The sequence below is a fragment of the Rhinolophus sinicus genome, chromosome 18, assembly GCF_057876585.1.
Source record: "Rhinolophus sinicus isolate RSI-liver-muscle chromosome 18, RSI-T2T, whole genome shotgun sequence".
NCBI lineage: Eukaryota > Metazoa > Chordata > Mammalia > Chiroptera > Rhinolophidae > Rhinolophus > Rhinolophus sinicus.
The window spans coordinates 30,921,677-30,935,515 of record NC_142518.1 but is presented as its reverse complement, the minus strand read 5'-3'; the positions used below and the strand labels follow the sequence as shown (position 1 = coordinate 30,935,515).

General features: G+C 45.8%; 1 long non-coding RNA gene across 7 annotated transcripts in view; it reads left to right on the top strand.

The window, feature by feature from the left end:
* The window catches only part of LOC141569749 (uncharacterized), a 77,393-nt gene that overhangs the window by 39,370 nt on the left and 24,184 nt on the right, over nt 1-13,839 (top strand). For 2 of the 7 annotated variants that reach the window (XR_012493539.2, XR_012493542.2), the window contains one exon: nt 7,553-8,963. The exons of the other annotated variants lie outside the window; for them this stretch is intronic. This is a non-coding gene — a long non-coding RNA (uncharacterized LOC141569749). The remainder of the gene's footprint in view (nt 1-7,552; nt 8,964-13,839) is intronic. 7 annotated transcript variants of the gene reach the window in all.

The window sequence follows — 13,839 nt, the reverse complement described above, 5'->3', positions numbered from 1 at the left end:
CAGCCAATGCTGCCCACTGACAATGTTAGTGCAAATTTGTCTCCAGTTGCAGCGGTCTCAACAGCAGAATCCTGGGAGATTTCAGTGACCCAGAGCAGTCATAAATTAAGCTGTATTGGAACTGTGTATGATTTTATAATACGATCACTCATAAAACCTTAAGAGTTCCTTTAGAAAAATGTTCAAAAAATCACGTGTGGACAAAAAGCCCCATATGTGTAGCTAGAGCCAGCTAATGCTTGTTTTAGAAACTTCTCTATTTCCTGAGTTGCAGGAGCTCACCCCTGCATACTCACCAAGGTAACAACTTTGGTGTCTGCGTTAATGTCCTGAGCCTGTAACGAGAATCTCTTGCATCCACGTAGCAGGTAATTTCAGTAGTTCTCACAGCAGGGTTGTAATTCTTAAATACTTAAAATATTAGTATATATGTTGTCTCTCCTGAGGAATAGAACCTTTTTCTTCATCTTGCTGTTAGCAAAGTTAGATTCTCTCAAGTGATTGAAAGCACTCTGCCAGCCTAAAGTTCTATAAAAAGTCTAAGTAATAGCAACGATAAAACCTTATTAGCCGTTTCAGGCTCTGAATCAAGATTTTCAATCCTTGGCACCTAATTAAACGTTTTACATTCTAAAGAAACACGTAGCATTAGACCTCTCTCCAAACGCTTCCTTTCCTGATTGGGATTAGGAAATTGGTCAAGACTTTGTACGAAGCACACACATGCAACTCAAAATAAAGATGTCTTTGGTAATGCTTTCAAACATTATTGCCCTCAGATCTGGCTGATATCATTAACTGCTGGTGGGGTTGGGGGAATAGTACGAAAGCCACTGTTTTTGGCAAGCCTACAGGCATCTCCGGGGCTTTAAGGATGTTACCTTGTTGTAGTCTCACACTTGCATTATGAGGCTGGTACAGCATTACCCCTAATTTATGGAGAAATGAGAGATGAGTGCCAGTAAGAACCTTTGAGTTCAGGCTTAAACTCATCAGCCCTAGAAGCAGGAGTGCTCAGCTTCAGAGTCCCAGACTCTCATATGCCTTCTTCTGCAACTCTCTTCACGTAGAATCTGTGCCTGCACTGTCCAGTACGGTCACTACCGTGGCTGCTGGATGCTTCCAGTGTGACGAGTCCAAATTGAGAGGTTGTTATGTCAAATACACGCCAGAGTTCAAAGGCGTATTATGAACAAAATGAATTTAAAATACCTGGTTAGGGCGGCCGGTTGGCTCAGTTGGTTAGAGCGCTGTGGGGACAGAACCCCAAAAAGCAGTTTCCAGGCTCTCGGCCTCACATAGAAAGCTGCTGGCTCAGGTAGTAAATGGCCATCAACTGTGACGGGATGGCCATCAGCTGTGGCTAGTTGGCCGTCAGCTGTAACCAGTGAGCCATTGGCCACTAATATAACTGCTGTGGCTACGCTAGCAGAAAGAGAAAAAAATGGGGGGCTAGCAAGAAGACGGTGGCTGAGCTAACAAGAGCGGATTGCAGAGAGGAGGATGCCGCCAGCGAGAATATAGTGGTATGACTCCCCTACTTATGGCTCCGTGGGTGTTCCTTTTTGGCCTCACCATGTCCTGCGTTCTTATGTGGGGAGCGGGACCAGAGACGCCGCAGGCCTCCCTGCATGACAAATGGCGCAGCGAGCAGGGTCTCCCACATGACAAATGACACAGCGAGCAGGGTCTTCTGCACGACAAGCGCAGTGCTCATAACACCAAGGTCACCGGTTCGATTCCCAAATGGGCCAGTGAGCTGCGCCCTCCACCACTAGATTGAAAACAACGACTTGACTTGGAGCTGATGAGTCCTAGAAAAACACACAGTTCCCCAGTATTCCCCAATAAAAATTAAAAAAAACACACACCTGGTTAGTGATTCTTATATTATTTTTCATATATTGCATATATTGGGTTTTTGCATATATTGCATATATTGGGTTAAGTATATTACTGCAATCAATTTTCCCTGTTTCTTTTTACCTTTGTGTGCATGGCTATTAGAAAATTTAAGATGACATATGTGGCTTGAATTTTCTTTCTATTGGACAAGCTTGCTCTATAGGAAGAGAGATAGCAAAGGTTAATATTGGACAACCTCTAATGGGAGTGGACAACCTCCCGGGCCTGTCTCCAGGATGGAGGGACTGAGTGGGGAAATTATTCCATAGAATTAAACAGCAGGTGGGCTCAAAAATCCAATATAACAGCACTCTTTGAATTGGGGTTGAGAGCTACAGAATCCCAGCACTGCCTGCTAGCCTGCCTCAGGAGCAGCCACTTCCGTGTGTGAACATATCTTTGTGATTGGTTCTCAGGCTTCCAACACTTCGGGTTCTTTGGTGAGTGTAGTTGCCAAGAGCTGATAGGATCTGTAGCGGGCAGCTGCAAAAAATGAGCACAAAGGGAGCATGGGCGTGGCGTTAAACATAGCTCCATGGCTTTGGATAGCCTCCTGACATGGTTCAGAAAGCGTATTTACCTTTCCAACATCACTGTCTCATGCTCGGTTCCCCAGAAAGAGGACTCTGAGATGGAACTTAGCGTGCAGGAGGTTTCTTAGGGAGAGCCCTTGGGATCCACCCCTGAGGAAGGGAGTAGAGAACACAAAAGTGGGCAGAGGGAGACGTGGAGCTGCACTGTAGTCCTCAGGGAAGCCTTAACCAATTCTATGGGAGTTTGAAAGAGAATGACCTACTTTTGGAGCTGTCTCAAGGTAGGGCGAAAGGGCGGGCTTTAATACCCCCTTGTCAATCAGTCATTGGAGGTAGGCTACTCTGGGAAAAGAAGTAGCCTTGGGTGGAGGGCCTGATAGCTGGGGGTTGTCCGCTGGTGGCACTCCCCACAGCTGGGGGGGGGGGAAGAGGTGTCATGCGGGGCGGCCTGCGGGGTCTCTGGTCCCACTCCCCACATAAGAACGCAGGACATGGTGAGTCCAAAAAGGAACACCCACGGAGCCATAGGTAGGGGAGTCATACCACTATGGTCTCGCTGGCGGCTGGGTTGGAGACACAGGAAGCAGGAGCCACACTATCCGCAACCTGCCATCCACTTGTCTCTGCCAAACAATCTCACTTGCTAGCAATCCACTTCTCTGCAATCTGCAATCCACACTCTGCCGCTTCTAGCTCAGCCACCATCTTCTTGCTAGCCCCCATTTGCTGCTAGCGTAGCCACGGCAGTTATATTAGTGGCCAATGGCTCACTGGTTACAGCTGACAGCCAACTAGCCACAGCTGATGGCCATCCAATGACAGTTGATGGCCATTTACTACCTGAGCCAGCACCTTTCCACGTGAGGCCGAGAGCCTGGAAACTGCTCTCCTGGCTGTGTCCCCAGAAGAGGGATGCCACTGTCACAGAGCTGGCATCTGAATCTAGGTCCCCTAATTCCTTGTCCAGCACTAGTTCTCCTGTTCTGCCCAACCAGAGAGAGATTCTTCCACAGAGCAAAACAGAATAACCAGGATCTGGAGCCAGAAACACTGCAGGGGAAACAGGCCATGATTCTGATTCTGCTCCCTCCACCCGCTTCAGAAAAGTGCCCATTTTCACATTGGATATGTCAATCCTGGAGTATCAAGGAACAGGGGAGATTTACTAAGGGTGTAGCGAAAAGCTGCTGTGAGGATGGGCCAGTCAGCTTTGTGTAGCCTGTTACACAGCTGTACGTTCCAACCTCAGCCAGCAGCGTCATCACTATAAGACAAGCTTACGCTCATCAAAGACAAACACTGTAGTCTTGATTGCTGGAGAAGCAGGTGCTCATGCATCTGAGCACTCAGGATAGCGACATGGTGGCTCTTGGGCATTGTCAGCATGGTTTTCCAGCAAGAGCCCCCACCAGTATGCCAAGTACATGTCAAGGTCAAGGGCCCTCGGTGATGGCAAAGCTCTCAAAAGAGGTCAAGAAGGTGATCAGTTCTGGTCACTGTCTGTGCTTTCTGTGCAAAGTGCTGAGCTAAAGGTGTTGGCCCAAAGGGCTGAAAGCCTGCCAAAACCTTGCAGGGGCGGAGGGTAACAGTGTCCGGTGTCAGCCTGGAAAATGGATGATTGGATCCAGGAAGCCTGACTGTTTTGATCACTGTCTTTCTTACGCAAGTTTCTCCTGTGGTTAACATAGGAGGAATTTAGCTTTCGCAGGGCCGCCAGTAAAACTAGATGGAACCATATCTCTCTCAGACAGACGGGGTGGGGGATGGTGCCTCAGACAGCGCTCCGTACAGAGTGCCGACTCGGGGTATGGAGAAACACACGTGAAATAGAAGCCAGGTAATGAAAGTTCCAAGCACAGCAGCAAATAATCAGGCAATTATTGAGCTAAGACTATAGCTTTAAGTCCTGAAACTTCTGAGTCAGAAAATTCTTGTAATAATAGTTAATAAGAACATAACCCTTAACCATAAGAAGCAGGAAAAGTTGTCTAGAAGACGAACTGCGGGCTACAGCTGAATTAAGAAACAAAAATGCAGATTTGTGATGACTTTAACCAAAAAGAATGGAACAATAGTAAGTGCACTGAGGCTTGGCAAAGGGGAGAAGGCATCGGCAGGAAACATGAAAAACCTGCTTTACCTTGATTAGCTCTTAATGAGTTTTTGGCTGAATGGAGGGACCACTCTTTTACCTCCATCTCGTGGTTAAACACAGAACTGCAGGATACTCTGAGTCTTCTTTCCCCCCCTTTTCCTATTTGCCAAACATCCCTGTGCCTCAATCCCCAAAGTGGGAGTCGGCTGATTGAATTTGCCCCACGGTTTCCCCTCTCTCATTTCCAAGTCCCAGCTCTATTATATGATAGAACCATAGCTTTTTTACTTGGCCCTTTCTTCCCTCTGTCAAGTAAGAGAATATAAGATTACAGGTACAAAACTAGTTACTATAATGAGAAATCATAAATTCTGAATTTTAAGGAGTTGATAAATACTTAAACGTCACAAAATCCAGACAAGGTGACATAATATATATTTTTAACTGCTTAACACACCTCTATAGTACTTTTTATCTTACAACTTTTGGCTGCATACTCGGTGATCGATTTTTGGTTTGATCAATAATTCCGGGAAAAAAAAATAAAGTTAATCTGAAATTAGGGCATACAAGAGCAATTCAAACGCCTTCTTAAATTGCCACTACATGGTATTGGGCTACATAATTATGTAATCGCATTACTCTTATGGGATAAAAATTGACTCATTGATAAATATGTTTCTTCAGGGTATTTTGCTGTGTCAGTGGCAATTTTGCCTGCCGTTTCGTCTGGAACTGCCAGACTTCATCAGAACAAGAGGCATCAGATACTCTAAGATATGGTCCAATTCACTGGGGTGGATAAAACACATGACTTCACAGACAGATCTACTCACTGTTTGTTATACTGTTGTAGGTTTGTGCCCTACAACCCAGGAATTCTGATAAATTCTATTCCACATACATTCCATGAGAAAGAAAAAGGAAATATATGGTACATTCATAATCATATACATTGCTTTGCTGAATATATTCCTGACAGGAGAGAATTTCCTTTGTCTAGGGATGACTAAGAACTAAATCCCCTGTTTATAATTTTTCATGTCTGATGATTGGGAGAATTTTCCACAGAGTAGCTTCTGACTCCATAACTTTCAAATCTTGTTTCTCTTCCACTACTCATATGCTTCTGGTTCCGGGTACCATAGGACATTTTTACATTGGAATACAACCTCTGGGCCTGAATCTCCAGGTTACGTCATCTGGGGACTCAGCCCATGGGTGGTGACAGTGTTCCTGGAAGCTGTTCTTACACTGGGATTGCTGGCAACATCTTACAAACACTCACAAAATATCCCACTAAACCCAAATTAAATATATCCTAACTCAATTTCCCCTTAGCTGGATATAAAAAATTTCTCTTATCTACTTCAATGCTACTAGATCTGAGGGGAAGTATGGCTGACAGGAAGTAGGTATAAAAGGACATTGATTATAAACAGATAGATAGATGAATAAGATACAACACTGCCCTCAAGAAACTTGCTGACCAGTAGGGCATTTAAAGATGGCATCTAAGCAGCTACATTACAAGATGGAAATTGATGAGAGCCTTAAGAAGGGTAAAGATAAACAACAAAAAAAACAATAATAAAAAGCTAACAATCATTGAGTACTTACTATGTGCCATATACTTTTCTAAGCATTTTACATGTGCAAAATCTTTTAACCCTCACAGCAGCTCTACAGAGTAGGTGCTTTTATTAACAGCTCATTTTAGAGAAGTGGAAACTGAGGCCAAGAGATATTCAATGAGTTATTTAAGGTCACATGGTTAGTGGAGGGCAGAGCCTGGGAGTGAGGAGACTGATTGGCGGTGGGGGTTGGGTTTGTACCAGGACAAGAAAATGCTAATGTGGCAATGGGGAGACAGGTAGGAGGCTGGGTGAATCCCAGAGAGCTGGCTTTGGAGACAACAAACAATGATACTATTTGCTGAGAAGAGGAATGTAAGAGAAGCTGGCTTAGAAAAAGATGATGAGTTCAGTCCTGCCATGTTGATTTGAAGCATCTGTGGGACATCCACATAGAGAAGGCCAGGAGGCAGTTGGATAGCTGAGTCCAGAGAGAGAGAGAGAGAGAGAGCTGGGTAGGAGACAGTGTGGGTCATCTCTGTGTAGTGTTTGATCTACTCCAGGGGAGTGACTGAGTTCCCCTGGGATGTGTCAGGTGTAGGAGGAAGCTGAGCTGTAATCCCCTCTCTGAGGCTTTGTCTCCACCTTATGACTTTGCCTCCTTTGGCTATGGCTGACTGATCCATGGAAAGAAACCTGACCAAGGCTGGACCAATCAGAATTCTTCCCTCGATTTTCAAACTGGAGCTAAGGGGAACCATTGGGTAGGAGGCTCTGGAGCGGATGGGAGTCACGTGGTGGAAAGAATGACATCACTCCAAAGAGAGAAGCTGGGAGAAGAGAGAGTATGGGGGCCAAGAGAAAAAAATCCCAGGGGTCCTGATGGCCCAGCTGCATCCCTTTTCTCCTTTTCTTCCCCAATCAGGTAAGAGTCCCAACATCCTGCCAGTAAAATTCCCATTGGGCTAGGCAAAGCTGGGCTGAGCTTCTAGTGTTGGAGTGGAGTTCAGAATTGAGTGGGATGTGAAGAAATACCACGAGTGCAGGCAACTTCCAAAGAGCTCACGGTGAAGAGAAGGGAGAGAGAGAAAAGGCCAAAACTCAACAAGAACGCAGGTTCAAGGAAGGGTTTTTTATTTTATTTCAGGTTTTTAAGCTGTGGCAAACTTAAACATGTTTATGTGCTAGGGTAAAGAGCCAGTAAAAGTAGCATAAATCATAACAACAGAATATACTAAAACGGAGCAGATATACAAAGCTATAAAAGCCTTAAAGATAAAGAAAATATGCCCTCAATAAAAATAAAGAGAAAAAGCAGAAGGAAAATAAGCCTTGTAGTGGAAAGCAGGCGTTCGCATGAGTACCCACACATAGTCCTGCGCAAACCCTGACTCTGGTCAGGGAGCCGTTCCAAGACCTTAACCTCTTGCTTTTTTCACCTCCAGGGGCTCGCCCAGTGCACTGGGAATGGACTCTTGAGAAGCAGCTACGCAGCGAAGATTAGGACGAGACACGCCCACTCAGTACAGTACACACAGCCTTGGGTGTTAACTCAAGACCACAGTTGGGGAGGAGCCTCTGGAGAGTAGAAGATTCCGGAGGGAAAGGAGATGACTGCCGAGGTCTCTGCATAGGGGCGGGGCTAGTGTACGGAGGCAAGGGAGAGATTAGCCTCAGATCGGATGAGAGGCCATTGGCTGTGATACAAGAGAAGGAGAACACTGGTGTGTCTGTCGGAAGCGAGGGGCTGGAAGTGGACTCCATTTTCCCTGCAAAGTTGAAGGCAAGGGCATCTGCTGAGAGTTACCAGGAATGGGCTAGGTGTGTCAGTTAAGAAGGCTTTTGGCTTCAAGTACCCCAAAATCCAAGCAATAGTGGTTTAAATTTTAACGACCTTTACTGCTTAGCTAGCAAGAAGTCTGGAGGCAGGCAGTTCCAGGTTTTGTCCATGGTTCATTAATTGCATGGAGAATCTGGTTCTGTCAGCCTCTCTGCTCTGCCATCCTTAGTTATTGGCCTTTTCTTCTCTCTCTTGTCACCTCATGATGTCAAGATGGCTGCTGTAGCTTTAGGCATCAAGTACCTGCTTTAGGAGAGGAAGTCGTGGACAGTCAGGCAATGAGAAAACTCCCCATTCCCACCTCTTCTCAGGAAGAAAATTCTCTTCAGAAGCTTCCAAGGAGGCTCCCTTATTAGCGAGGAGTGGGTCACAAACCCATCATAGAACATATTCCCCCAAATTAAGAGATCTTTGCCTAATACCCAAACAAAATTGGGTTCTGTTAGCAGGGAAGAGGTGAGGGGGTGCCTTGGGTAGACAGCCCTAGGGTCTGCTATAGTCAGGTAGGGAGCTCAAGTAGAGGGAAACAGTTTTCAAATAGCTGTCATAGGGGAAGGAGAGAAAAAGAGCATTGCCCAATGGCAGTAGGGGTCCAGTTGGGTGCGAGGCCCAGCATACGGAGGCAGGGTGAAAGTGGGCAGATGGGAATAATTGCCAAAGTCCCCATTTACACAAAAGGCCCCAGCACAGCCCTACCCTAGAAAAAGTTGAAGAGGCTGGGCTCTAGCAGGTTCCACCAAAAGGTCACATGATGAAATGATCAAATTCTAAAGCATTGACTGGCCTGACCATCACGCATGATTAACACTCAGGGTTCAGTTGCAGGAAAAAAAAAATCAGTCCAGCTATTGTAAGTAGAAAGGGATTTAGTTCAGGGTATTGAGTATTTGCAAAATTGTTGTAAGGATGGGAGGATCCGGCTTAGGGCTGACCCTCCAGGAGTGACTCCCAGAGCGACACCACAGAACTACTGGCCTGTCGAGGGCAGCTCCTCTGCTGCTACCTTCACCAAGAAGGTAGGACTCTAGAAGGCTTGATGGGGACTGGTAGCGCCAAGAGCGTGCTGCCTTAGCTGTGATCCGGGGCTCAGGAAGACTCATGCTGTTGCTGCAACTGCTAGTTGACACCCGTGAGGCTAGTTTGGGCACTGGCAAACTGCTGCAGAAACCACGCTTGTCAGTGGCACATGGCCTCGGCCTCACTCCCATCCTCCGAGTCACACACAACAGCATCCAATTAGCATTCAGAACCCTAGCTTTCTAGGCTCCATAGTATAAGAAGGCACAGAGAAGGATAGATGTCAAGAGAGCAAATCCTCCATGTCTACTACAATATTCTAGTAACTTCCAACCCCCAAGGCTGCTTTGAAGAGCTCTTTTGTACTTCAGATCACAAAAAGTTTTGGTGATTGCTTTTTTATTTATTTTATTTTTATTTTTAACTGTGGTAAAAAAGAACACAACACACATAACATGAAGTTTCCTATTTTAACCATTTTTAAGTGTACAGTTCAGTAGTGCTAAGTATATTCACATTGTTATGCAACAGATCTCAGAACGTTTTCATCTTGCAAAACTGAAACTCGATACCCACTAAACAGTAATTTCCCATTCCCCCTCTTCCCAGCCCCGGGGCAACCAATATTCTACTTCCCATTTCTGTTAATTTGACGACTCTAGATACCTCGTATGAGTGGAATCATACAGTATTTGTCTTTCTGTGACTGACTTATTTCTGGTGAATGATTCTTTTAAGAAATCAGGCTATCAAAATTTGCAACCACCAGATAGGAACCCAGAATATATTATAAATATTTGTTGTAATGAGGTGAAGCAGACCTATTCTACAATCTCAACAGCCTCACTATAATACATCAGCCCAAAGGCATCCTTTTAAGCAGATTTTTAGAATGGTATGTCTTTTTCTTATAACCTGGGATGGGCATGGAGCTCTCAAAATGAGTGGTCAAGGAAGCCTTGTCTACAGTGGGGAGAATGCGCTTTCCAGCACATTCCCTGTGGTAGGCAGAATTCTGAGATGGCTCCCAGGGTCCCCCACGCTTCGTAGACTCCCTTCTCCTTGAGTGTGAGGGGGACTTATAAATATGGTGGCATAACGCTCCTGTGATTAGCTTATGCTGTATTACATAGTTGACTTGAAAAAAGGGAATTATCCTGGGTGGGCCTGACCTAATCAGGTGAGTCTTTTAAAGGGACTAGGTTCCTCCTAATGAAAAGGACCCAACACCTGAGACATATTTGGTGTCAGGGAGATTCTCCATTCCTGGCTTTGAATGGTGGGGTCCACATGGCAAGGACCTGAAAGTGGTCTCGTCTCAAGGAGCTAACAGTGACCCCTAACCAATAGCCAGCAAGAAAATGGACACCTCAGTCCCACAATGTCAAGGAACTGAATCCTGACAACAGCCTGAAAGAACCTGAAAGGGGACTCTGAACTCCAGGTGTGATCGTAGCCTTGGCCGACACTTTGATTTTAGCCTTGGGAGAACCTGAGCTGAGAATCCCGTCACACAGGGCCCCAACTTCTGACCTACAGAATTATGAGCAATGAATGGCTGTTGTTTTAAGCTGCTAAATTTGTGGCGATCTGTTACATAGCCATAGAAAACTAATACGTCTCAGTTCTAATATTGGTCCTGCCTCCAATTAACTGTGTGACCAAGGGTATGTCCCTTTACCTCTCTGAGCTTCAGATGCCACAGTTAATGAAAACAATAACTCATTTCCTGCCTGCAGAATTAATGTGAAAATCTAATCAGTTAATGTATGTGAAAGCACTTGGAAAGTTATAAAGTGTCTGTAGGGACAGAGTTCCAGAGAGCAGTTTCCAGGCTCTCGGCCTCACGTGAAAAGGTGCTGACTCGGGTAGTAGATGGTTGTCAACTGTGGCAAGTTGGCCATCAGCTGTAACCAGTTAGCCAATTAGCCACTGATATAACTGCCACGGCTGTGTTGGTTATTCAGTCGGTTGGTTGGCAAGCAGAGAAGCAGACAGCAGGTTGCAGGTTGTGTGGATCCAGCCTCCATTGAGACTATAGTGGTATGACTCCCCTCTCTATGGCTCTGTGGGTGTTCCTTTTTGGCCTAGCCATATCCTGTGTTCTTATGTGGGGAGCGGGACTAGAGGCCCCGCAGGCCACCTTGCACAACAAATGGTGCAGCGAGCAGGGTCTCCCGCATGACAAATGGCACAGTGAGCAGGGTCCCCTGCACAACAGTAGCTTATAAGTGGAAGTTTATTATAGACATTTAAAAAATAACACCCCCCCCCCCAAATATATGATGATGGAAGGAGAACTAACTCTGGGTGGTGAACACACAATGTGATATGTAGATGATGTATTGCAGAATTGTGCACTCGAAACCTATTTAATTTTACTAACCATTGGCACCCCAATGAATTTTTAAAATAAATAAATAAATAAAAATTTAAAAAATAAAAATAATTCCCCAACTTTGACCACAAGAAATGATTTTGAATCAACCAACTCAGGGCTTTGGAGTTAAATGATCATTGGTTAAAATCCTGGTTCTGCCACTCAGTAGCCATCTTTTAATTGGGTTATTTAATCTCTTCTGGACTTAGTGTCCTGGGAATACAAATATGTACCTCATTAGGTGATCCTCAAATATCACAGTACCTAGCACAGAATAAGAGTTCAAGATATAGTACTACGTCATGGGTGTACCGGGCCTGGAGGGCAGCCGGCTCAGATTGGGACAAATCAGAGGTTCCAGAAGAGAGATTTCCCACAAGATGAAATTGATCTAATACTTGACGTCTGAATGTCTTTGGAGTAGATTTAGATATCTGGCAAAGTTTACAGCTATGTTACTGATAAGTATGTAGAGAACTAAGAAAACCAGAAGCTACACGACTATTAACTCCAGGGGAAGGATTGTGCATGAAAAAAGGATAACCAGGCCTGCCCAGTAGCTCAGGCAGTTGGAACTCCGTGCTCCTGACGCCGAAGGCTGCTGGTTCGATTCCCACATGGGCTAGTGGGCTCTCAACCACAAGGTTGCCGCTTCGACTCCTCGAATCCCGCAAGGGATGGTGGGCTCTGCCCCCTGCAACTAAGATTGAACACGGCACCTTGAGCTGAGCTGCTGCTGAGCTCCCGGATGGCTCAGTTCGTTGGAACGCATGCTCTCAACCACAAGGTTGCCAGTTCGACTCCAGCAAGGAATGGTGGGCTGTGCCCCAGCAACTAACAATGGCAACTGGACCTGGGGCTGAGCTGCGCCCTCCACAACTACAATTGAAAGGACAACAACTTGACTTGGAAAAGTACCGGAAGTACACACTGTTCCCCAATAAAGTCCTGTTCCCCTTCCCCAATAAAATCTTAAAAAAAAAAAAGAATAACCATAATTTACCACATGGATCAGGTGTACAAAATATTTACAAAACATTAAACATTTGATAAGACAAACGCTAAATCATGATCCAATCAAAAGAACAGTATAACTATTGGGAGCATGGGGGTGGGTGGGTGTGTGAAGGCACACGTGTGGAAAAAGCAGGAGGAAAAATGAAAAATATTTAAGGAAAAAAGAATAGATTGATAGAATAAGTATTATGCTCTAATTTGACTGTCATAAGTGAAAGATATTTTAGTCCTTTACAAAGATTTTATTTTAACTTGTTGTGGGGACAGAGTCCCAGACTGCAGTTTCGAGGCTTTCGGCCTCATGTGGAAAGGTGCTGGCTTGGTTATTAGATGGCCATCTGCTGTGGCTGGGTGGCCATCAGCTGTTACCAGTTAGCCATTTGAGCCACTAATATAACTGCCGTGGCTGAGCTAGCAAGGGCGGATTGCAGTTAGCAAGGGGGTTGGTTAGTTGGTTGGCAGAGAAGCAGCTAGCGGATTGCGGCTAGCAAGTGTGGTTAGCAAGCGGATTACATTGCGGATCGTGTTGATCCTGCTTCCTGTGTCTCGCCTGGCTGCCAGCGAGACTGGGGTGCAGGAAGGCCCCTCATTGGGGTACTGGCAAATGTTTTCTTTTGTGTCTCAACCAGCCGCCATCAAGAATATAGTGGTATGAACCCCCTACCTGTGGCTGCGTTGCTGTTCTTTTTTGGCCTCACCATTTCCTGCGTTTGTCATGTGGGAGACCCTGCTCACTGCGCCATTTGTCGTGCAGGGAAGCCTGCGGGGTCTCTGGTCCCGCTCCCCACATAACGCAGGATATGGTGAGGCCAAAAAGGAACACCCACGGAGCCATAGGTAGGGGAGTCATACCACTATATTCTCTCTGGCGGCACTATACTCTCACTGGAGGCTGGATCCACACTGTCTGCAAACCGCCATCCACACTTGCCAGCCTAGCCGCCACCTTCTTGCTAGCCCCCATTTTTTTCCTCTCTCCTAGCGTAGCCACAGCAGTTGTATTAGTGGCCAATGGCTCACTGGTTACAGCTGACGGCCAACTAGCCATAGCTGATGGCCATCCAATCACAGCAGATGACCATCTACTACCTGAGCCAGCACCTGTCTATGTGAGGCCGAGAGCCTGGAAACTGCTTTTTGGGGTTTGGCCCCACAGCGTTCTTGTGCGGGGAGTGGGAGCTGAGTCCCTGCATTACACTCGTGAAAAAAAAGATATACTGATAATATTTTAAGAGGGCAGCAATCATAGGATTTGGGGCTAGCTCAGAGTCTCCTGGACCGAACAGTATTTCCCTGTCGGAGGGAGAACTGCAGGGCTCTAGAAGGCATGGAACTTTACAGTAAGTGAAAAACAAAATTCCTATGTGTTTTACTTTGGGAAGTTGTAATGTAGGGTCTCAGCTCCCGCTCCCCGCATAAGAATGCAGGATATGGCGAGGCCAAAAAGGAACACCCACGGAGCCATAGATAGGGGGTTC